General features: G+C 37.7%; 1 pseudogene across 1 annotated transcript in view; it reads left to right on the top strand.

The window, feature by feature from the left end:
• The first annotated feature begins 7,800 nt into the window (after positions 1 to 7,800).
• LOC100537860 (ash1 (absent, small, or homeotic)-like (Drosophila) pseudogene) overlaps positions 7,801 to 25,769 on the top strand; it is a 72,785-nt pseudogene continuing 54,816 nt past the window's right edge. The window contains exons 1-3 of the transcript NR_147500.1: positions 7,801 to 8,130; positions 16,720 to 17,363; positions 17,968 to 21,490. The product of NR_147500.1 is annotated as an ash1 (absent, small, or homeotic)-like (Drosophila) pseudogene (transcript). The remainder of the gene's footprint in view (positions 8,131 to 16,719; positions 17,364 to 17,967; positions 21,491 to 25,769) is intronic.

Genomic DNA, 25,769 nt, shown 5'->3' with positions numbered 1-25,769 from the left:
TTAAAAAGTATGAAAAGATAGATAGATAGATAGATAGATAGATAGATAGATAGATAGATAGATAGATAGATAGATAGATAGATAGATAGATAGATAGATAGATAGATAGATAGATAGATTAGCATATTATTAGCATGATTCTAGCATGAATTAGCATGTTGTTAGCATGATTCTAGCATGAATTAGCATGTTGTTAGCATGATTCTAGCATGAATTAGCATTTGACTAGCATGATTCTAGCATGAATTAGCATTTGACTAGCATGATTCTAGCATGAATTAGCATGTAGTTAGCATGATTCTAGCATGAATTAGCATGTACCTAGCATGATTTTAACATGAATTAGCATGTTACTAGCATGATTTTAGCATGAATTAGCCCGATTCTAGCATGAATTAGCATGTTGTTAGCATGATTCTAGCATGAATTAGCATGTTACTAGCATGATTCTAGCATGAATTAGCATGTTGTTAGCATGATTCTAGCATGAATTAGTATGTTACTAGCATGATTCTAGCATGAATTAGCATGTTACTAGCATGATTCTAGCATGAATTAGCATGTTGTTAGCATGATTCTAGCATGAATTAGCATTTGACTAGCATGATTCTAGCATGAATTAGCATGTGACTAGCATGATTCTAGCATGAATTAGCATGTTGTTAGCATGATTCTAGCATGAATTAGTATGTTACTAGCATGACTCCAGCATGAATTAGCATGTTGTTAGCATGATTCTAGCATGAATTAGCATTTGACTAGCATGATTCTAGCATGAATTAGCATGTGACTAGCATGATTCTAGCATGAATTAGCATGTTGTTAGCATGATTCTAGCATGAATTAGCATGTTACTAGCATGACTCCAGCATGAATTAGCATGTTGTTAGCATGATTCTAACATGAATTAGCATGCTACTAGCATGATTCTAGCATGAATTAGCATGTTGTTAGCATGATTCTAACATGAATTAGCATGTTACTAGCATGATTCTAGCATGAATTAGCATGTTGCTAGCATGATTCTAGCATGAATTGTCATGTGACTAGCATGATTCTAGCATGAATTAGCATGTTGTTAGCATGATTCTAGCATGAATTAGCATGTGACTAGCATGATTCTAGCATGAATCAGCATGTGACTAGCATGATTCTAGCATGAATTAGCATGTAACTAGCATGATTCTAGCATGAATTAGCATGTTGTTAGCATGATGGATAGATAGATAGATAGATAGATAGATAGATAGATAGATAGATAGATAGATAGATAGATAGATAGATAGATAGATAGATAGATAGATAGATAGAGAGAGAGAGAGAGATGATAGATAGATAGATAGATAGATAGATAGATAGATAGATAGATAGACAGATAGATAGATATAGAAAGATAGATAGATAGATAGATAGATAGATAGATAGATAGATAGATAGATAGATAGATAGATAGATAGATAGATAGTAGATAGATAGATAGATAGATAGATAGATAGATAGATAGAGGTAGATAGATAGATAGATAGATAGATAGATAGATAGATAGATAGATAGATAGATAGATAGATAGATAGAGGTGGATAGATAGATAGATAGATAGATAGATAGATAGATAGATAGATAGATAGATAGATAGATAGAGGTAGATAGATAGATAGATAGATAGATAGATAGATAGATAGATAGATAGATAGATAGATAGATAGATAGATAGATAGATAGAGTGCGAGCATGAGTCAAACAAGCCAACCCCCGCCTCTCTACGATGTTCTGATGCTGAGATATAGCTGGTGTTATATCGTTGCTAGGTTAGTCTGTTTTGTTGCTATGGAGTTGATTGACAGCTTAGACTGATGATGTATCAAAGCTTCTTGCCAGTATGAACAGTTAAAAACAACCCCCATGTCTCTATCACACTGCAGCATGACAATTTCAGTCTGAACCTCTTTAATGGCAGTCTATGGGACAGTTGCTAGGGCGCAGTATCTGGTTGTTAGGGCGTGGCTAGAAAGTTTAAAGGCCATCAGTGATTGGCTGCTGGCTAGACTGAGTTAAATGAGCTCAGCCATTAGTCTGTAGGACAGTTTGATGCAGAGTTATGAGCTCACAAAGTTTGATCCCATGTAAAGTCAATGAGAGTCTTTTGCAATGGAAGTCTATGGGACGGTTTCTAGGGTCCAAAAGTGGTTGCTAGGGCGTGGCCAGAAAGTTTAAAGGTGGTCAGTCATTGGCAGTTTGATAGTCTGAGTTAAATGAGCCCAGTTAGAAGTCTGTGTGACATTCTGATGCGGAGTTATGAGGTCACAAAGTTTGATCCAATGTTACGTCTATGGGATTTTTTCGACGGTCCCGGGACGTTTTTCGGAAAACCGAAAGTCGGATCAGTCGGAAAAGATATAGCAACTCGAGTCAGAATAGTTCGGAGGTCTGACCCAAGTTTGATGGTCATAGCTTGAAAGGCCTAGGACGAGATAGAGTTTAATTTTTAGTCTCAGAAGAAGAATAATAATAATATTAAGTTTAATAGGATAACAGTAGTCTGGCTTGCTACACAAGCCAGCCTAATAATAATAAGTTTAATAGGATAACAGTAGTCTGGCTTGCTACACAAGCCAGCCTAATAATAAGTTTAATAGGATAACAGTAGTCTGGCTTGCTACACAAGCCAGCCTAACTAGACAGTAAAGTTCGTCGAGACAAACTTTGAGGCTGGCTTGACAAAGCCTGTTGGTAATAGTTTATTTAGTTTAAAAACAGTTTGAAAAAGTATAAGTAGCATGTTATTAGCATGATTCTAGCATGAATTAGCATGATTCTAGCATCGATTAGCATGTTATTAGCATGAGTGTAGTACAAATTTGCATTTTATTAGCATGATTCTAATATAAATTAGCATGTTATTAGCATGCTTTTAGCATGAATTAGCATGTTACTAGCATGATTCCAGAATAAATTAGCATGTCACTAGCATGATTCTAGTATGATTTAGCATGCTACTAGCATGATTCTAGTATGAATTAGCATGCTACTAGCGTGATTCTAGCATAAATTAGCATGTTACTAGTATGATTCTGGCATGAATTAGCATGTTACTAGCATGATTCTAGCATGCATTAGCATTTTACTAGCATGATTCTAGTATGAATTAGCCTGTTACTAGCATGATTCTAGTAAGAATTAGCAGGTTAATAGCATGATTCTAGCATGAATTAGCATGATTCTAGTATGAATTAGCATGTTACTAGAATAATTCTAGCATGAATTAGCATGTTACTCGCATGATTCTAGCATGAATTAGCATGTTATTAGCATGATTATTGTATGAATTAGCATGATACTAGCATGATTCTAGCGTGAATTAGCATGTTATTAGCATGATTCTAGCATGCATTAGCATGTTACTAGCATGATTGTAGTATGAATTAGCATGTTATTAGCATGATTCTAGTATGAATTAGCATGTTATTAGCATGATTGTAGTATGAATTAGCATGTTACTAGCATGATTCTAGTATGAATTAGCATGTCACATAGCATGCTTAAGTAGTTGCTAGGGTATTCTGAGTGGTTGCTAAGTCATTGTTAGGCAGTTGCTAGGGTGTCCTGAGTGGTTACTAGGTGGTTGCTAAGATGTTGCTAGGCGGTTGCTAGGGTGTTGCTAGGTGGTTGCTATTGTGTTCTGAGTGGTTGCTAGGTGGTTGCTAAGGCATTGCTAGGCGGTTGCTAGGGTGTTCTGAGTGGTTGCTAGGTTGTTGCTAGGCAGTTGCTAGGGTGCTCTGATTGGTTGCTAGGTGGTTGCTAAGGTCTTGCTAGGTGGTTGCTAGGGTGTTCTGTGTGGTTGCTAGGTGGTTGCTAGGGTGTTCTGAATGGATGCTAGGTGTTTGCTAAGGTGTTGCTAGGCGGCTGCTAGGGTGTTCTGAGAGGTTGTTAGGTGGTTGCTAAGGTGTTGCTAGGTGGTTACTATGGTGTCCTGAGTGGTTGCTAGGTGGTTGCTAAGATGTTGCTAGGCGGTTGCTAGGGTGTTCTAAGTGGTTGCTAGGTTGTTGCTAAGGTGTTGCTAGGTGGTTGCTAGGGGGTTCTGAGTGATTGCTAAGGTGTTGCTAGACGGTTGCTATGGTGGCCCAAGTGGTTGCTAAGGTGTTGCTAGGTGGTTGCTAAGGTGTCCTAAGTGGTTGCTAGGTGGTTGCTAAGGCATTGCTAGGTAGTTGCTAGGGTGTTCTGAGTGGTAGCTAGGTGGTTGCTAAGGTGTTGCTAGGCGGTTGCTAAGATGTCCCAAGTGGTTGCTAGGTGGTTGCCAAGGTGTTGCTAGGTGGTTGCTAGGGTATTCTGAGTGGTTGCTAAGGCGTTGCTAGGCGGTTGCTAGGGTGTCCTGAGTGGTCGCTAGGCCCTTACTAAGGCATTACTAGGCCGTTGCTAGGTGGTTGCTAGGCGGTTGCTAGGGTAATTTGGGTGGTTGCTAGGCAGTTGCTAGGGTACCCTGGTTGGTTACTAGGCAAGCCTTACATACATGCTTGATAAAACATTTATACTTAGTAAGCATTTCTAGCAAGTTACAGTACTTGGCTAGTCAATATTAGCATGTAGCTAATCACTGCTAGCATGTGTAGCATTTAGGAAGTTCCGTTTGCTAGCATGAGTCAAACGAGCCAATCTCCAAGTCTCTACGATGTTCTGATGCTGAGATATAGCTGTTGATGAATGGTTGCTAGGGTACTCTGTTTTGTTGCTATGGGCGAGGTTACAGAGTGCACTTGAATGTGGTTGGCTGTCTAAGTAAAATGAACCAACCCCCATGTCTGTATGACACTGCTATGCAAAAATATGCATCTTGGCCTATTTTAATGGAAGTCTATGGAATCAATTTGGGGGCGTGGCTTGTGAGCTTCATTATCATATTGAGATGCTCATTGGTTGTCTGAGTCAGATGAGCCATCCCCCAAGTCAATAGGACACTGCTAAGCAAAGATATGCATGTAGGCCAGTTATTAACATGAGTCTAGTATGAATTAGCATGTTACTAGCATGATTCTTGTACAAATTAGCATGTCATTAGCATGTTTCCAGTATGAGTTAGCATGTCATTAGCATGATTAGCATATGAGTAGCATGTTGCTAGCATGATTGGCATGTCATTAGCATGTTAGAATTATAAGCATTCGATAGCACACCTAATTACATTCTATAGGACAGTTGCTAGGGTGCAGTATGTGGTAGTTAGGGGTGTGGCTAGAAAGTTAAAAGGCCATCAGTGATTGGCTGCTGGCTAGACTGAGTTAAATGAGCTCAGCCATTAGTCTCTATGACAGTCTGATGCAGAGTTATGAGCTCACAAAGTTTGATCCCATGTTAAGTCAATGAGAGTTTTTTGTAATGGAAGTCTACGGGACAGTTGCTAGGGTGCAGTATGTGGTAGTTAGGGGTGTGGCTAGAAAGTTAAAAGCTCATCAGTTATTGGCAGTTTGGTAGTCTGAGTTAAATGAGCTCAGCCATTAGTCTGTATGACAGTCTGATGTAGAGTTATGAGCTCACAAAGTTTGATCCCATGTTAAGTCAATGAGAGTCTTTTGAATGGAAGTCTACGGGACAGTTGCTAGGGTGCAGTATGTGGTAGTTAGGGGAGTGGCTAGAAAGTTAAAAGCTCATCAGTTATTGGCAGTTTGGTAGTCGGAGTTAAATGAGCTCAGCCATTAGTCTGTAAGACAGTCTGATGCAGAGTTATGAGCTCATAAAGTTTGATCCCATGTTAAGTCAATGAGAGTCTTTTGAATAAAAGTCTATGGGACAGTTACTAGGGTCCAAAAGTGGTTGCTAGGGCGTGGCTAGAAAGTTTAAAGGTGATCAGTCATTGGCAGTTTGATAGTCTGAGTTAAATGAGCCCAGTTAGAAGTCTGTGCGACAGTCTGACGCAGAGTTATGAGCTCACAAAGTTTGATCCAATGTTAAGCCTATGGGATTTTTCCGACAGTCCCGGGACGTTTTTCGGAAAACCAAAAGTCGGATCAGTTTGAGGAGATATAGCAACACGAGTCAGAATAGTTTGGAGGTCTGGAGCAAGTTTGGTGGTAATAGCTCAAAAGCTCTAGGAGGAGATAGAGTTAGAAATTTAGTCTCAGAAGATTAATAAAAAAAAAAATAAAAAAAATAATAATAAGTTTAAATAGCATTTCAGTAGTCTGGCTTTGACAAGCCAGCCTAATAAGTTTAAATAGCATTTCAGTAGTCTGGCTTTGACAAGCCAGCCTAATTATCCAAACTGAGGGAACTGAGAGAATATATATATATATATATATATATATATATATATATATATATATATATATATATATATATATATATATAAATATATATATATATATATATATCGTCACCATAGAATTATAAGGTTATATCTGAGTTATTGACATATTCATATTAAATGTAATTTATTTACAATATGGTATGCTTTTTATATAAGTTATAAGACTTTTTATTTAAATAAAAATTTTAAATAAAAATTTTACACACATACTGTTTGCTATGGAATGCAAAACTTTGAAGCTCCATATCTCAATATATATATATATATATATATATATATATATATATATATATATATATATATATATATATATACACACACACACACAAACACACACAGTTGAAGTCAGAATTATTAGCCCCCCTGAATTATTAGCGCCCCTGTTTATTCTTTTTACCAATTTCCGTTAAATTCTAAGCATAATAGTTTTAAAAACTTATTTCTAATAATGGATTTATTTTACCTTTGACATGATGACATTAGAAAAATGTAAAATGCTGTAATTATTTTCATTTTATCTTCAAAGGCATGAAATTGTGTTTTGAAATTATTAATACTTATATAGAAATAGCTCAAAAACATTTTAATAAATTGAGTTGATATTAAATATGTTTGGGTTGATGACCGTTAATTTTCATTTAACCAAATAAATTATTGTTTAATTAACCAAAAGGGGGAAATAATTCATATAAGGACAACTGTGGTGTAACCCACTGTAGATTATAGCCATATTATGAAGTCATATAACCCTGAACATAACTTTGACCCAACATGGCTATTAAATAAGCATCTATGGATAGCCTACTTTAATTTAGTTAACATTTTTTACATTCTCTGTCAAAATTCAGATATTTTTAGATCATTTTAATTGTTCTGTATTCCACATAACAGATAGCCGGTGCGGTATATACATTACATAACACAAAGTTTCTGTCAATATCAGTTAAGTTAGTAGATATAGGCCTGCTGTGCTTGGCTATGTTTGTACCACCACCTATAGGTCACTCGCTGTAAGTGCGCAGTTGCTTCCGATTAGTGTTATCTTTCATGTTGTAATAACGTAATGCAAGTAAAGGACTAATAATAAAAAAGGTGTTGGCAATAGACCGCCTAAGTCATTTAAACCCAGACCTATGAGCACACGTTTTTAAAGCCTACGTTTAAAATGTAGGCTTATTTTATTGCGATAAATAAAATATGAAATATTAGAAGAAAAAAAAAACATTACAATTAATAATTTAATCTTTCAATCTAACGACGCAGGCTGGCCCACAATTCAATTACATCATTGCTCATCATTTCAAAGTCGGCCATCTCGGGTTAGATTCTTCAGGATCATATTCTAACACACACACATATAGATGCTAGATTGTATTGATTATCATTGCTTTGGTGATAGTATCGCCAAAACAGCATCCGCTAGGGTGATAAACGCGCGCGTCTGTTTACATTTCTCCTTTCTCCTGTTATTGGTGGGTAAATTTAGCTCAAGTTGCAGGCATCAGCTCAGTAACCGAACATATATACAGCATGGTCATTCCTCTCCTCCGTCTCCCCTCATCGGTGAACTTGGGTTGTGGCTATCTGGGTACACAATGTACGACCATGCTTTTGATGTAAAACAACTGCGCAAGAGACGGATAGAAACAGGGGGGCGAAGAGAAGAAGGGGGGACGTGTGTATCGTGTGGTGTTGCACAATATTCATCTTCATGGGTCCTTCGCTTCGCGCAATGGACACGCAACATCCCTCCATTTATCGTTTCAGCTCGTTGCGCACACTTGTAAATTAGCTGCTCTTTTTCTTGCGATACGACCTCTTCGCAGCTTCGGGTAAGTCATGTTTTTCATTCCGTCAAGCTGTGGTTGATATTGTTTTCTCAGATCTCAGACGAGTTTTACGGCACAGTGTAGCCTACTGCTCCCGTTGCTTAATAAAAATGTAATCTGAAACGGGACATTCATCTGTTAGGCCCTCGCGCATGAAAACGCAGCGACACTTTTTATCGTAAACAAACGCGCGCGCGCAGGATTGCTTATAGATATTAATATATTCAGATTAAACGCTATCATACTGATAAACAGCTCAGATCGATGGATTACATGGCTCGCGTTCTTCCTGCCCCATTTCGCCACTTTCCCGACAACTTTATATCGATTCTGCCCTCGCGCTGCAAATAATACAGAATCGTATTGACATTTCTGTTTTCTTTTCTGTCAAAACTATCTGTAGCGAGTACAGCTGTTACTTATAACATCTAACGTCCCATCAATCAAGTCGTATTCACACTGCATTGACATGCTGTGCTTGTCTGCTCGAGCTGCGAGCCAACTAAAACATTATTGTGATAGACTCATAATGAAGCCTTCATCTGTCTCTTTATCATATAATGCTCTCGTTTTACTCTTATTTTTGGAGCACCCAAAATAGGTCACGCAGGAGTCTGCACTGAACCAGCTTATCTTTTTGTATTTCAAATTTGGCAGATGGATTTGCAGGGCAAATCACGGTCAATTGTCAAGAGTTTGCCAATGCATGGAACCCTTAAATCTTGTCAGGGAGAAAGCTTTTGTCGGATGAAGGGCAGTGTTCGGTGATGTCATCTTGCTTTGCACTTCATATTAATGTATGATACTTGGAATTTTCAACTTGACAAGTGAATAAGGGTTTAAAAGGTCTACCTGACTGACAATGACTGATGGTAATCTGCGTAATGTTTCAAAAAGGACAGAAGACCCCATTGGGTTAACCAGTATTGGTGTGTAAAGAAATAACACGTACACAACTTAAACATAGTGAAACCTAATAACTTCCTGGAGACTCATTGCACTTGACACCAAAGTTGAATTGAGAGTGTCAGGTAAAAATGGATACTGTATAAAAATGAGAGATGGAAAGGGAAAATGCCAATAAAGCTAGAAAAACACGCAACTTTTGTTAGTCGAGTTTCACTTGTGTGCGAAGAATGTATCAGAAACACCAGATTTTTAAGTAAGAGCGTATGGTTTTGATTTACAGGGAAACAGTGACTTATTTAACCACTCAGTGTGGTCTGCTTTGAAAATGCCTTTGAGATGGAGTGTAAAAGAGAGAGCAAATTATGTATCGAAAAGAAAAATGATGAACAAACCAGCAGAAAGTAAATCAAACGTAGAAGAGGCTAAGGGCGGAGGATGGTGGGGAAAGGAAACCTGCTGATTGAGGGAACGTTGAGGGACTACAAGAAAATGAATAATTATGGTAAATGTTGAAAAGTAGGCTTATGTCCCAGGGAGAGAAAGACCCTCAAACGTCCTTCTCACTTTGCTTCTGAACTGTGCCACTAATAGCCACAGAGCTCCCTCTTCTTTTCTCTCTCTGTACACACACACACACACACATCATTGTACTTTGCTCTCTCTCCTCTCCTCGGGCCATTTTTCTTTTCAAGCGTTCCACTGGGATTGTTTTCTTAGCACCGAATCCTAAAGGAGGAGCTGGGAAGATTGCACTCAGCTAGTGAAACACTGCTGGATTTTGTCTTCTTAATAATAATTAGCAAATACTGAAAAAAAAAAAAACTTCCTTGAGTTTTTCTTTTACTTGCTAGAAATGGAATACAAAGGCCACAATATACTCACACAGTAAACCTTTTTTTCATTTAGTGGTAAAAGTACATTTGAAATACATGGGCAGCAGAGTTAGCAAACATTTCTATGCCACCCGCAACACAAAGATGAAAATGTAATGTGTGCACTTTACTCTAGTAGCAAAAAATTCAACAGTTAAGACTGTATCTGATTATACACACTACTGGTCAAAAGTTTGGCAGACATAGAGTACTATTATTTTGTAAGTCTTAAAAATAAAAGTGTTCTGTTCACCAAGTCTGCACTTACCTGATCAAAAATACAGTAAAAACTAAATAGTATTACAATATTCACACATATTTAGAAACATTGAATGTATAGTTTCATATCAAAATCTATTCTTATAAATCAAAGCTATTTTATGCATTATCACTCTTGATTATTATTATAGTTATTTAGAGTGACATGATCTTTCAGAAAATGTTCAAATGGTGATTTGTGGTTTTATTATAATGAACTATTTTATACAAAATAATTGATAGTGTTTTACTGTTTTATATATATATATATATATATATATATATATATATATATATATATATATATATTTATATATTTATTTATATACACACACATATATATCTCACTGGCCACTTTATTAGGTACACCTTACTAGTACCGGGTTAGACCCCTTTTGCCTTTATAACTGCCATAATCCTTAGTGGCTTAGATTTACCAAGGGACTGGAAATTTTCCTCAGAGATTTTGGTCCATGTTGACATGATCGCATCACATAGTTGCTGCATATATGTCGGATTCTTGATGCAAATCTCCCGTTCCACCACATCTCTCTCACGCCATTAGACAACCACCACCAGCCTAAGCTGTTGATACAAGGCAGGATGGATCCATACTTTTATTGTTGACACCAAATTCTTACCTTACCATTTGAATATCACTGCATAAATGGAGACTCTTTAGAACAGGCAACTTTTTTCCAATCTTCTATTGTCCAATTTTGATGAGCCTGTGTGAATTGTAGCCTCAGTCTTCTGTTCTTAGTTGACAGGAGTGGCACCCGGTGTGGTCTTCTGCTGCCGTAGCCCATCCACCTCAAGGTTGGACTTGTTCAGAGATGCTCTTCTTTAGTTTTTGTTGCCTTTCTATCAGCTTGAACCAGTCTGGTCATTCTCCTCTGACCTCTGGCATCAACAAGGCATTTGTGCCCACATAGCTGCCTCTTACTAGATATTTCTCTTTTTCAGACCATTCGCTGTAAAACCTGGAAATGGTAGTGCATGAAAATCCCAGTAGATCAGCAGTTTCTGAAATACTCAAACCAGCCTGTCTGGCACCAACAACCATGCCACATTCAAAGTCACTTAAATCACCTTTCTTCCCCATTCTGATGCTCTGTTTGAACTGCAGCAGATCGTCTTGACCATGTATACATGCCTAAATGCATTGAGTTGCTGCCATGTGATTGGCTAATTAGAAATTTGCGTTAACAAGTAGTCAGACAGGTGTACCTAATAAAGTGGCCAGTGTGTGTGTCTAAATGTTATATATATTTGATTATTCACCATCAAGTGGTTTAAAATCTTAATGAGTTTCATTATGTGTTGAACACAAAAGAACATCTGAAAAACGGTAAGAATGTCTTCCAGTAGTTTTCAAAATAGTTATTTTGTGTTCAATAAAAAAAAAAGTAAAACAAGTTTGGAATAAGTAGAGGGTGAGTAAATTATAACAGAATTGTCTTTTTTTTTCTCTTTAAATATAGAAGACTGGAGAAATGAAAGAAGTTGGAGCCTTTTTCAGACAGTTCAGAATATGTTTATCTTCCATAGAGTACTTTTCTAGAAAGTTTACTTTGTAAAGATGTTTTAAACTCAATTTTAGCCTGTTTTTATTTGATGATGTCACCTACCTTTTTAATTTTATTTAGCAATATATTGACACCTTAAAGTTTGTATAATCAAAATGTACAAAGATGTGCACATTGTTATTTTTTAGGTTAACAATTAATCCATGCAAGTTAATCCACCCCTACTCAGTATTCTGTTTCAGTTGGAAGTACATCAACATACTGAAATTAAAGTCTTAGTTTCCGGTTCACACAGACTTTAAAGCACTTTTCAGTATGATTCCAGACTGAGGTGAGATCAGGGTTAGGAAACTTACAGTTAGATGTGATTGTAATAATGGATAGAAATTCCGATATAGAAAGTGCTTTGACAGAGTCCAGTCAACAACCTACAGATGGCTCATGCTACCGATCCTGGGCTTTATTAACATGTTCCTCCCTGCTGCCTGGAGGACAGCCTCTGGATTTTATGGGTCCCCTGTGCAAGTTAATGCACTGAGGTCATCATGCGGAATCTTCCACAGAATGACCTCACTCTGTGTGGGAAAGCACCTGCCTTTCAGACAACTCAAAACAGAGTTTCAGGCCAGCTTCTCGCCGTTGCTGGGGATTTTATGTGGGTATGTCCCAGAGGAACTGGTCTACGGGAGATCTAATGGGTTGTTGGTATGGTGCTATTCATGTACAGAGTCACGTAGGTCAAAGATTTATATCGTAAATTCTGAGATTCAGACTTCAAGTTAGATGCTACTTGTCTAAACTTGACTTCAGAGTTAACATAAAGCTTTCATTAGAGGTTATTTCATTTATTTGACACATAAATACTTAATATAAATCCATTTTTTAGATGAATCTGAATATTTTTAAAGATTATTATTTTATCTCAAGCATCATCTGCTCACTAAGCTGCCTTTTTGTTATACCAAATTTGGAGATGTTCTGAACTATGCCCTGACAGGAAAACAAATGGAGAAACCATAATTGAGGTGAAAATCTGCATGTCTTTGGGGAGCAGAGAAATCATTTCAAAACCAACAAACGTCACTAAAAGTAGTAATAAAACGTTTCTTCCTTGTACATTAAATATAAAAGGTTTCTTTTTTCTCCAAACTTGTATCAGTGTGTTAATTAAGAAATAAAAGTAATTTTATAAAGGGTTTTAACAATGAAAAGGCTCAAGTATTTATTTTGAGTTTGTTTCTTTTATTATTACCTTTTTGCAGTCTGTTAATTGGCCATACACTAGTGGTTCTTCTCATTTTTATTCAAAGGCCCAGTTGACCACAACAATATTGTAGGATTAAAGGCAGAAATCAAAACGTTCAAATGCTGAACTGGATGTTGTTCAAGGTTTCTACATTTAAACCAAAATATTCACAAAACTTTTCCAGTTGTTCATGATTTACTGATTAATTAAACTAATTATAATTTTAACTTTAAGGGCCCCTATTTTACCCCTTTTTCAAGATTTAATATAAGTCTTTTGTGTCTCCAGAATGTGTCTGTAAAGTTTAAGCTCAAAACAAGTTATTTATTATACCTTTCAGAATATGGGAATTTTCTGCTCTGAACACATTGTAGCTGTTTCTATTGCCTGTGCTTTTATTGCAAGTTCTCCCCACCGACCGTTCCCACTCAGGCTGCTTCAAATAAACAGCACAGTGACAGACATAAAGGAAGCAGATCTCACGTAAAGTTTGTGAGAAATTCTACTGTAAGAGCTTTCCCAATGATTATTTGATGTATTTGTTTTGGAGTTATTTAAGCATTTCTGCAACGATAAGTTACACTCAATTCCATTACAAAGTTCACGTAGACACATACACACACATGGTGCACATTTAAATTTGGACTGTTTTTGCACGACAAATGTGACAGGATACAGGTTAATATCCACTGCTGTATGGATATCTGTTATGCTAATGTACAAAATAAACCTGATTTAACATCCACAAACCGGGATTGAAGCATCTTCTTTTAGAATTTTACTGATATGCGGCTGTGGTGATAAAGTGCAGATGGTAAAATCGCTGTAATTCCATACAAACATACACTGTTTTAAAAACGTTTTAAACTTTTAAAACTTATTCTTGATCACATTTGATGATAATTGATGATCACAGAGTGCTGAACAGATCTTTTAATCCCAGTTGCTTTGCACATGTCCTGTCTTGTTGATATGATTATACGCATTACTATGGAGACATGTTAATACGCGGCTGTTAAATTAATTTGGTGGGCGACAAAACCATACTTCTAAGTAAGGCTGCACGATTAATCGAAAAAAAAGATCATGATCTCGATTCAACCGTACACACAATCTTAATTCAGCTTTTTCTACAATTCAGCCAATTATATTTTTAAGATCAAGAGAGAAGCAATGCAGTCGCACAAGTCTTCACAGCAACGTTGACGTTAAAAGTTAAGCGTTGAAGGTGTCACATACTGTATTTATAAGGTATAATTCACCCAAAATTGTCATTTCTGTCTTCATGTAATGATGTATTCGCGGCCGCAAAATCACACATTAGCTGACCCCAGCTGTTTGTTTACTTCTAAGAACCAGTGTTGCCAGATGTAGCTGACTGTTTCCAGCCTAAAACCCGCTGAAATCTAAAAAGCACCGCCCAACAATCTGTAGTTTCGTTGGGAGATCACAACTGTTTTAAGCGTTTGTATGTGGAGAATGGGGGCTATGGCACCTCTTTGGGGGATCATAACAGGTTTATTAGTGAAGACCAGGGGCCTCATGTACGAAGACTTGCGTGGAAATCTTACTAAAACATTGCGTACGCACGAAGCTGTAAATGTGCGTACGCAGAAAAAAATTCAGATGTATGAAACACTGCGTACGCCGAATCTCACGCATATTCTTTTGTACATCTGAATGAACGTGAAACTGAGCGCAACATGCACGAGCACAAAACCCCTCCCTGCCTCCTCCCCCGTATGAATATGCTAATGACTATGCTAATGGAAAAACCCAACGAAAAAGCAACGGCAAAATCAAGCAAAAAGAGAAACTTTGAACAGAATGTGAAATGGAGGTGCTGCTTTCGGAGGTAGACCGGAGAAAAGCGGTGTTATTTGCAAGTTTGTTCTCCGGAATTAACAACAAAAGAAAAAAATAGAGTGGGAGAGTTTAGCTGATACGGTTAACACAGTTGGGTCTGAACATCGCACTGAGTGCATTTAAAAAAGAAATAGTGTGGTTTATAACTGAAAAATGTTGCAGCACCCTAAGCGGTCTCAATGGCGCACCTCATAAGAAGCATGAGGTCATGTTCAGACATATTCGAGCGTCAACTCGGCTCGAATCCAGCGTCTGATAAATTCTTTATTCTTTTTTCCCCCGCTACATATCAGATTTTGCCCACTATTTATCAAGAGAAAGACAAGTAGGAATCATCAATAAGTTTGTGCATCATATTTTATTTGCACATTTATTGAATGGAAATGTTTCTGATTCACGCATGCAAATTCATCTTCAGATAGTGTCTTTATAGCAATGTGTGTGCGGTAGATTGCTCAGATTACATTGCGACTGCTGCAATTTGCGCTTTAATGTTTAGCTGGTCAACTGTATGGTATGGAAATCTTACATACCTACTATATGAACCCGTCTCATACAGCTGCCATTGCAAGGATCAGACACTTTGTAGAGAAGAATTTAACACAACTGCCTCTAGGAGTCGCCAATGGAAATAAAACAGACACGCACAAAAAATGTGCGTACGCCTGCCAGAAAGCTGCCGTGAACCTGCGCACATTCCCACGTTCAGTTCATTGTTAGTAAATCCAAACGTGAGCGATTCTGAGCGTGAAACCTGGCGTACGCAAAGTTTTTGTGCGTACGCAGCGTTGATACATGAGGCCCCAGGGCTGGTGAGCACGCCGTTACAAAACCACCCAATTTTACACTACCGCCTACGTCACTTTTTACCCCCAAAAATAAATTCAAAACTTCAATAGGGCGGGAAACCGCCTAATCTGGCAACATTGCCGAGAACACGCGCGTGCCCGTCTATGACGCCTACTATGGCACGTTGTGGTGGTCCTCAAAATGGGAGGGATTTGGATCCTATTTTAAAGTCAGGAAATTTAAAGAAACACCTAATTTGTTTCTATCACTCCAATATGACTGTGGACACACTATACCTCCGCACAGTTTTGTCCAAACAGCTTACAAAAGATGAATTTCAGTATAGTTGCCCTTTAAATAATAGAAAAGGTCGTGCTATATTATTTTAATGCTTGTTTTGATTTTTTGTTTTTTAAAGCATCATTTTAAGTCCCCCTGTGGGGGTCCCAATCTCGTTACCACAATACACTATCTGTCACCATTTTTGCATTTTCTGTCTGAGAACAAGTGTTGACAGTTTGGTGAACAAAATGTTCTTTACTCTGAGTCTCTGCTAAATCAGAGTAAAAATGCTACACTTGAAATATTTTGTATCTAGTGGTTCTGACATTTTGAGCCACAAACAGAACAGAAAACATAGCATATCAACACATATAACATTTAAAATAATTCCTAAATGAGTAAGCTTTTTCTTTGTTTTTGTTCACTAATATTGTGCTGTGACAAATGAATTTTATGTCTTAGAGAGTAAAGCATGTCACACGGCAGGACTCAATAACAGATTCCATTAGCATCTGAATCGGCATATTCAGAGCCAGCTGCACATGCTTTAGTAATCCATGACCTAAATTGAGCACCAAATATTTGAACCAGTCAGTCATAGCAATAGCTCAGGTAACTGGACAGTGGAGATTAAAGTTGCAGACTCTTAAGCTTGATATGTGTTTTGATCTGGGTAAATGTTGAAAAGTGCTCTTTTTTCTGCCGAACAGCATGCCTGTCTAATCTTTGCACTTTGTTCTGAGGTTTTCTGATGAAATGTTTTAATGATGTGTCATGTTATGTGATACACTGTGAGTAAACTGTGACTAATGTCCCTATTATTCTTTTTTTTACTTTATAGCCCCTTCCACAGTAACTATTTCAAGTTAAATGAGATGACAGAAGAGTATTAATAAGACTGAAAAACACAACATTTCCTTTTCTCATAAACTGAAAACTACTGACAATACTTTGATAATAGTCAAAGTAATTCTCTCATTCACAACTACTACTCTGAAAGTTCAGATGGATAAGAAAAAGAAAAAGACAACACCTGCCCCAAGACTAGAGAAAGAAGACTTGACAGATGACAGGAAAAGAACAAGACAATCCAAAAGGGCTGAACCAGAAGCATCCTCAAAGACTAATAACAGTGAGTTTATGCAGCAGCTGAATAGGTCAGAGGAGTTAACAGATACAAAGTGCGATCAGTCCGATGGAAATGTAAGATTGAAAATAGGAGTTGGAGCCAAACGGACAAAAAAGCCCCCAAAAAGTCTTGAGAACTTCATATGCAGGCCCACAATCAGGATCTCTCAGAGGCTTTCCCATGGAGATGGCCATAGTTCAAGTGTGGGTGAAGTCTCAGATTCTGACTCCAGATTGGCCAAGAAGTCACATCGAGATGTTCAGAAAAAAGATTGCCTTTCTACAAAAGGTTCCAAAAAAGTCCTTCCCACTTCCAAAAAAGGGGACTCTACACCAGCCATTGCTGCATCTAAAAAGGTAAGTGTTGGTTAATATTTCTATCTGTATCTTTTCTGTTTAGCCACCAGTATTATTTAGACATTTTTTATCTATTTTTACATTCCCTCAATTTATAAAAATATCATTTTCTCTATCTCTCTTTTTTATAACTTTTTCCATTACTGTCACTTTTGCTTTTTGTCCTGGTCTCCAAAGACTGAAAATATTCAGTTGAAAGTTTTTCATCTGCAATTCGCTATTCTTTTTTGTTGCCTCTTATGATCATCAAAAAGGCACTGGAAGGCTTACAGCTAAATATATTTCTCCCAGTGATTTTATTTTTTGCTTAAGTGTCATATGCCATATTCTTCGGTCTTATTCAAAAATTCTTGTAAACTCTTTAGATCATACAGTAATACTATGGAATGGTTACCAAAATATATTAATAAAAAGTATTTTTTTTACCATGAGTATTATATTATAAAATATCACTGAAAGTAATTTAAAGTATCTAATGAAGCCTTTCAGGTTTGATATATCATGCTGCCTTCAAATTCATCTAACCGGATAACCTAGAGTGACCTTAATATTTTCAAACATTTCCTGATGAATTCTGGTCAGCACATGTCCTTTCTTCCAACAGGCTCCATCAAAAAACACAAGGAAGACCGAGTCAAAGTCATTATTAACATCAGATGGCCCTTCATTAGCAGTTCAACCACAGACAGATAGCAAAGTACCACTTTCAGATAAAATAACCTCCTCCACCTTTTTGAAGCAGACGCATTCCCCTCCAGCTGCACCTTCGCCGCCTTCCTCATTACAACAAAACTCCAGTCTACAAGACAGCACACAAGTTTTAAATGCTCAAAAAGAAAAGAGTGATGATCTCCCGACTGAGGAAGCAATGACCTCCTCCCCTAGTTCAGATAGCTCAAAGAATATGACACAGAACACTCAGATATCTCAGCAGTCTTCTTCCAGCCTTGAAACTCACCATGAAAGCAAGTCATCTCCAAAAAGATGTAGTGAGAATTCTCTAAGGCAAACTCTCCGTCCTCCAAAAAAGACTTCTAGAACACGGGAGACAAATGTTGACAGGGTTTTGATTGCAAATGAGAAAGAGGATGGTGATTATGCATCTTCCAAAAACATGTCTAGCAACAATACTAACAATAGGAGTAGAGAAAATGGTTTACTGCATCAGCCTAGTCCCTCTGTCAATGCACCATTGCTTCCTCCTGCCACAGATAAATCTGCAGAATCAGCAACTTCTGAGAACAGCACTAGTGTACCAGAGTTACCGGAGAACAGAGAAAGGTGCAAGAAGCACAGTGGAAGTGAAGTCATAGATGACTCCCAAAAAGTGACTATGGAACCGGCTCAAACTGTTGCTGTGCAGTCAAAAGATGTCAGCAGAGAGGGGCATGTCATTGAAAAGAAAAAGAAAAGAACTAGGCGTAGTTCAAATCAGGAAGAAAATGTGAAATGTTCCCCTCGAACTCCCAGCTGTGCAGATTCTCAGTTTAACAGTTCTGCTCAAAGTGAAGAGCCACCCTTACACCCCAAACAAGACACCATTTCACAAAGGACACAAAAATCTGTTCAGATTTCAAATATAGTAAATCAGGGGGAGAATATGGATTTGGGAGCTTCTAATGTTAATCCCACTGCCTGTAAAATTATACCTCAAAAATCAAAAGGTAAAAGAGATCTTTCCATGAAGTCCTTGAAGAAATTGCCATCAAAGCAGGGTAAACAAGACCCAGTCAGACAACCTCTTAAATCAAAAGAACTACAAAAAACATCCCCAAGATCAGAAAGCGCGTTCATTGAGGTCCCTACTAAGAGAAGGGGTCGACCAAAAATAACTAGGATGGATGAGTCTCCTCAGGGAAGTAAGTCTCAGCAGTCTTCTACTAAGTTCTCTATACTTGAGCACTCAAATGTCCCTAGGCCAGAAGATGGCTTGAAACTCCCAAATCCAACACCCAAAATACAAAGCCATCCAAAATGTTCCCTGTCTGCTCAGACTAAAAAATCTAAATCACTACACTTAGCATCAGGAAAGACAGGTGCTGAAGGAAAACTCAAACCTTCAGTGTCCAGAGCTAGAGATGCACAAATCTGCCGCAAACGAAATAGGTTAATAATGAGGTCAATTATCAAAAATATCAACAAAATGAGAGTGAAGAGGAAAGATAAAGTACTCACGCAGTTTCTATCAGGGCAAAGCCAAACTTGCACAACTGATTTGGCTCAAAAAGACAATAAAGGGGATGCCGAATGTTCAGTGTCCGAAAGTGCACAATCTTTATCCTCACTTGTTACATCTTTTGGGGGGAAACTTGGTCCTCAAATTAACGTCAGCAAACGTGGGACAATCTACATAGGAAAAAGAAGAGGTCGTAAACCTAAAGCTCAAAGGGAAACTTTTGGCCAAGACTCGGACCAAGTTCAGAGTCCAAAGACTCCGCAAGTCTCAACAGAATCTTCAAATCAGTTAAATTGGTCCACCTCTGGTGAACAGAGTCATTCATTTGATGGCCAAACTGCTTTGCACAACTCCCCCTATTCATTTAAACAACTCAAACCCTCTTCTTCTAGTATTAGTTCTTTCCGGAGAAAACTTTATCCTGGCAACCGTAAATATGATCAACATTCTTCTCCAAAGGTAACAAATTCCCAAAAGTTTAAAGCATTGCCTGAAGAGAAATCTAAACATCCCACCTCTTCACAGCCAGCACCTTGCCCTTCAGCCACATCACAGTTAGGTTCTGTAAGGATTCAAAATCACAGAGCAACACACCTTGCACGATCAGTCCTGATGGAGCAAGAAAGGCTCAAATACAAGTGTCATAGAAAAGGACATAATTGCTTTAGCCACGATAAGATTAGGAGACATAAACACAAATGCAAGAAAAAGTATCTTCAACTCAGGGCCAAACGGCAAGACCCAGCATTTCTGGCAGAGGTTGAGGAGTTAGTGGTCAGGCTTAGTGAAATTCATATTGTGCATCATCTTTCATCTCGGGGTTGTGGGGATGAAGCAAAATCAGGAAGAAAGAGTGGGAAGGGCAAAGCTCACCCTCACGTTCTAAAGTGTCTGCCGCAAAACCTTCACCATCCAACTATGTTTCAAATCAACTTCAGTGGTTACTACTCTCCTCAGTCAGAATTTTCTCGTGACTCTCTGCATTATGTTGGCTTGGCAGATTTTAAAAGGAACAATGGCTGCCCCTCACAACCAGGTGAACATATTGTCACTCATTGTCCAGTAGTACATAAACTTGGCTTCCCACTGTCAGCAGGTGGTTGTTACCACTCGCCCTACAAAATGCCTCTTCCTACCACTTCGTTTGGTTTTGGACTCTATAGAGGATACCCTCCATCTGCAACTATTTACCCCTCATCACCATTTTTACCCTCATATGTACATCCCTACTCCAAAAATCCAATTTTAAGCCCATCAAAGTTCCATAAAAGGAAGCACAAATTTCTAAGGCGTGAATCTGAAGTTTGTCATGGGAAGCCACATGGGACTTACACTAATCTAACATCTCATTCCTCTAGTGACTGGTTCAGTAGAAATAGCTGGCAAAGAGAAGATGACAGAGAGCAAGGTAGAGATAAAAGATTTGTGGATGATAGGTTTAGAGAAAGAGAAGGACTAGGCGGTTTGCTTGGACGAAGTAACCCTAGAAAAGACCATTTCAGAAGGGGACTAGGTCTGTCAACAGATTACCAATGCTCTACCTCAGCACCCTCAAAACAAGCTGACAAACACAAAACTTCACCGCTTTCATATATCGGACCTGCGCACCTAAGACCAATTTCAAAAGTGAGGTGGGCAGAGCATCGGCAGCCATGGAGGTGGAGAGAGAGTGTTCAGGTAGAGTCGAAGAACAGAGGCTCAATCCAGGAAGGTGGAACAGGATACCAGGAGGATGAGGATGAAATTGATGAAGATCAACCATCACCCCCGCCAGTTGACAGAAGCATCCAACATCACACTTTCCTGAGGAACAGCAATCTTGCTAGCACTTCATTTAGTCAAATGACAGCCCAAAGGAGTGTTGGTGAAGTTCAGTGTGCTGCTAGAAACTTAATGACAGCTGGAAGCTTGTTGATGGAGTCTTGCTCAACTGGAGTAAAACGAACATCAGGTAAGATGACATGGGTTCATTTTCTTTGTTTTTGTGTAACAAACAGTTGTCAGGTAGGGTTGTAATGAATCATGTTTGATCCGTGATTTGTACAGATCACTAGAGATCAGGGCGACGCAGTGTTGCAGTAGGTAGTGCTGTCGCCTCAAAGCAAGTAGGTCGCTGGTTCAAGTCTCGGCTAGGTCAGTTGGCGTTTCTGTGTGGAGTTTGCATGTTCTCCCTGCTTTCGCGTGGGTTTCTTCCAGGTGCTCCGGGTTCCCCCACAGTCTAAAGACATGTGGTACAGGTGAATTGGGTAGGCTAAATTTCCAATAGTTTATGAGTGCGTATGGATGTTTCCCAGAGATGAGTTGCAGCTGGAAGGGCATCCGCTGCGTAAAACATGTGCTGGATAAATTGATGGTTCATTCTGCTGTGGGGACCCCAGATTAATAAAGGGACTAAGCTGAAAAGAAAATGAATGAATGAATGCAGAGAGATCACCTCTCGTGTCATTCAAATCACATGTATGTAAAAGTAATGATGACGGAAGAAGTGGTGGTATTATTCGGGATGTGGTGGTGGGTTTCTTAGGTTACAGGTATTTTCTGTATCTACTCGTTTAGCCTGTGATAATGCATTCAAGCTGCACGATTATTCATTAAAAGATCGGGATCTCAACACCCACGCAACATAAATTATAAATGATGGCGATTTGCATATGTTTATTAATCCTTCAATTTGCTGCATTCAAATCTGAAAAACTCAGAAATTTTCTTTAGTGTTTTCAGTTAGTTATGAAGTCAAATAACACAGAAGTAATGAGAAAACAGTTTATAGTTTTAATAAAACTAGTGATATTTATGGTAAAGATTTAAATCACCCTCATATGCTCAAAAATTAAAGTTGTAGAACAAAATAACGTTGTTTAACCAAAAATGGTGAATAGTGATCATTAGCAACAATTGTAGTAACAGTGAATTTTTATTTAGCAGATTATTTCTTCATTTTATTTTTTAGTAAAATTACAGGTTCTAAGTGCTGTTTGGTAAAACCAAAATTGTCTTGCAGTACTGTTTTTGTAATAAATGAAAGCCAATGGCATTTGTCTCCTCCCATTTTTGGCTGATTCGAAAAATGGTCCGATCCATGACTAAAAAACCATAACATCATTCGAACCGTGAGATTTGCGATTTGTTGCACCACTAGTTGCTACTGTTAAATGATATTGTGTTTTGCTCAAGTGTTGCTTACCATTAAATCTTTTATAAGATTCAGCAACCCTCTGTTCCTATAAGCGAGAAAATGCTTTGAATGCTTTTACAAACAATTACAGTCCTTGAACAGTAAATAAGACCAATTTATTATATGTTTCAGACTGTATGGCCTTATTTATCTCCCACTGTTTTACTGGTTAGGTAACAAAATTGAGCTTGATTTTGCTCTGCGTGTAATTGGCTACCTAGATTTTCCTTGGCAGACAATCTGTTTAGAAGTCCACTGAGAGGTATATGGTCTCTCTTGTGTGTAAATATTGTTACGCATTAGCTGTTCGCAGTATGTTTTATTCTGGCAGTGATGCTGCTATAATTATATACTTGTTATGTATTATGCACATTTGGATAGTTTTAGATCGTTTAAGTATTGTGTAAGAAAAGCATGTATGCTATTTAATGAGAGTCCCTATAATGTGCCAATGAATCACTGTCCACAGTTTTACAGTCACTAATCACTGTCCACAGTTTCACATGATTTTATTTTCAAGTTTTATAATTTTGTAATTGTTTAAATCTTGAAATGGCTCTACATTGAAGTGTAAAGCTTTTAGAAGCAAAAGCAGTGCGTATTTGGTTATTTAGTGTTGCTGAAAACATATGGCAAGAAATTATTGCTAGCATGTAAAGAACTTCTCACAGCAGGAAGACTGGGACATTTGGTCTTGAGTATTGCGTTCTGTCTACTTGTCTTTGTGCATGCAGCTTTTATTGTTTATTTAGTATGCCTGCCCGTCGGGGCCACTTTCTCAGCTAAAGGGAAAATGGATGAAAAGATAATTGCAGGTACAAAAATAAAACAATGTTATGTAAGATGAGATCATATAGCATTCATTACTTTAAAGCAACATTTTCTGACAGCCCGTGCAGTGTGCAGCTGCAGTTATTTCTCTGTAATCCTTAAGCCTATCATGTTTAGGTTAATGAAGTTTTGTGAATGTGCAAAATACATTCAAAGTATATTCTTAGAGGAAGGGATGCCTTCATTTCAATGTTACTGACTAATAATAACATTTTCAGTTGGATGATTCTTGAAATAAAAAACTTCACCACTATGATTGGCTTACCACCCTTTACTCCATAGTCCAATAATGCATACCTACTATGTTCACATGCCTTATGTCAAGTGTACTGAATCAGTCAATAAATTTGATCATTATAATTAGGGCTGCACGATATATTGTTTTACCATCGATAGCGCAATGTGTGCATCCACAATAGTCACATCGCATACTGTAGATATGCAATGTTGAGTTTGGATTATATTTGAGCAAGAGTCACAGTTCAGAACACAAGTTTTGTGGAATTATTGTGGAGTTACTGTTTAACCATAATAGAGTGAAATTGTATCATTTGCATGTTTTTAAGGCCTGAGAGAGATTTAGGTATTCAGACACAAGACAATTTATCAATTGGAACTTTACTCATTCTTTAATTTTCTTTTTGGCTTAGTCTCTTTATTAATCAGGGGTCTCAACAGCAGAATGAACCGCCAGCTTATCCAGCATATGTTTTATGCAGCAGATGCTCTTCCATCTGCAACCCATCCCTGGGAAACACCCATTTACATTAATTCACACACATACACTACGGCCAATTTAGCTTACCCTAACCCAATTCACCTAAAGCGCATGTCTTTGAACTGTAGGGGAAACCGAAGCACTTGGAGGAAACCCACAAAAGCACAGGGAGAACATGCAAACTCCACACAGAAATGCCAACTGACCCAGCCGAGGCTCGAACCAGTGACCTTCTTGCTGTGAGGTGACAGTGCTACCCACTGTGCCGCCGCGCCACACCCCCCAATTGGAAGTTTATTAAAAAAAATTTTTTATTACGTTATTTATATATTTGAAGCATAATTTTAACAATTACAAAACCTAACCCAATACCCAATAACAACCCTAAGCTACCTTAATAACTATTATTAGGAACAAATTAGAAGTGTTTTGAAGCAAAAGTCATACAGTAGTTTACGGTTGACCAAAAGCAGGAAGTGAGCCTTAAAATAAAGTGTGACTATAAATTCTTTTAAAGTAGTGCTATTCAATCATTTGGTGAAGTTGTGTAGATGCATTATATTGCAATGTGTAACGCAGAAAAATAAAAATGTTGCGATGTCAGATTTTTCCAATATCATGCAGCCCTAATTTTAATGAGATAATTACAAATTTACGGCTATAACAGAATTTACAATTACCTTGAAATGACAATCTACAGTGCTCAGCATAATTAAGAACAGTCCATTTTGAAAATGAATATTTGTATTAATTTCTTAGTGAATATAGGCAACATATTTTAGTCTATTTAAAGAAAAAAAATTATTAAACAGTTATCAAAATCATATTTTTGTCACCAAACATATTTAGAAATGAAAAGATAATACAATTTAAATATTAGAAAAAAAATGACAACCTGCAAAATTTCAACAAAATTTTTAAGTTTTCTTTTATTAATTTTTCCTCTTTTTAAAATTTTTTAATTAATATTTTTTATAACATATTAATTTGGGTGTACTAGCACTGTATAAATAGCAAGTAGAATATTATCATTTACTTGTTAGTCCCTAAAATTCAATTTAACAGATCTCAACCAACAGCAAGTCAAGTGTAATGTTGCTTCGTCAGATCCAAGCACTCCACCAGTGTCTTTTGGTGTTGGTTGGCACTTGTTTATTGAGTTGTGGAATGTCTGAGAAGTGGCGTACTATAATCTGATGATTGGCATTATTGGTCAGTAACTGGCAGTGCATTAGGAATAAGATATAGGCAAAGTTCTCTTATTTGTTTTTCTTTGTTAGGGATAAAAAAAGAAGAATTTTGAAATAATTGAGCAGCAGTTTTGTGTACCTAAAACACAAATTAAAGTATGGAGTTATGAAAACAGCAACTAAGAAAGCATGTGATCTTGTCTATGTGAATGTTTACTGCTCTGCAGTTTAGTAGTCTAATCACATCACCAGGCCCGGATTGGCTAATCGGGAGGACCGATCCGGGCCGGTCTGTTTTTTGGCCGCGACGGCCGGT

The sequence above is a fragment of the Danio rerio genome, chromosome 16 (assembly GCF_049306965.1).
Source record: "Danio rerio strain Tuebingen ecotype United States chromosome 16, GRCz12tu, whole genome shotgun sequence".
NCBI lineage: Eukaryota > Metazoa > Chordata > Actinopteri > Cypriniformes > Danionidae > Danio > Danio rerio.
This window is presented reverse-complemented; position numbering and strand designations above follow the sequence as displayed.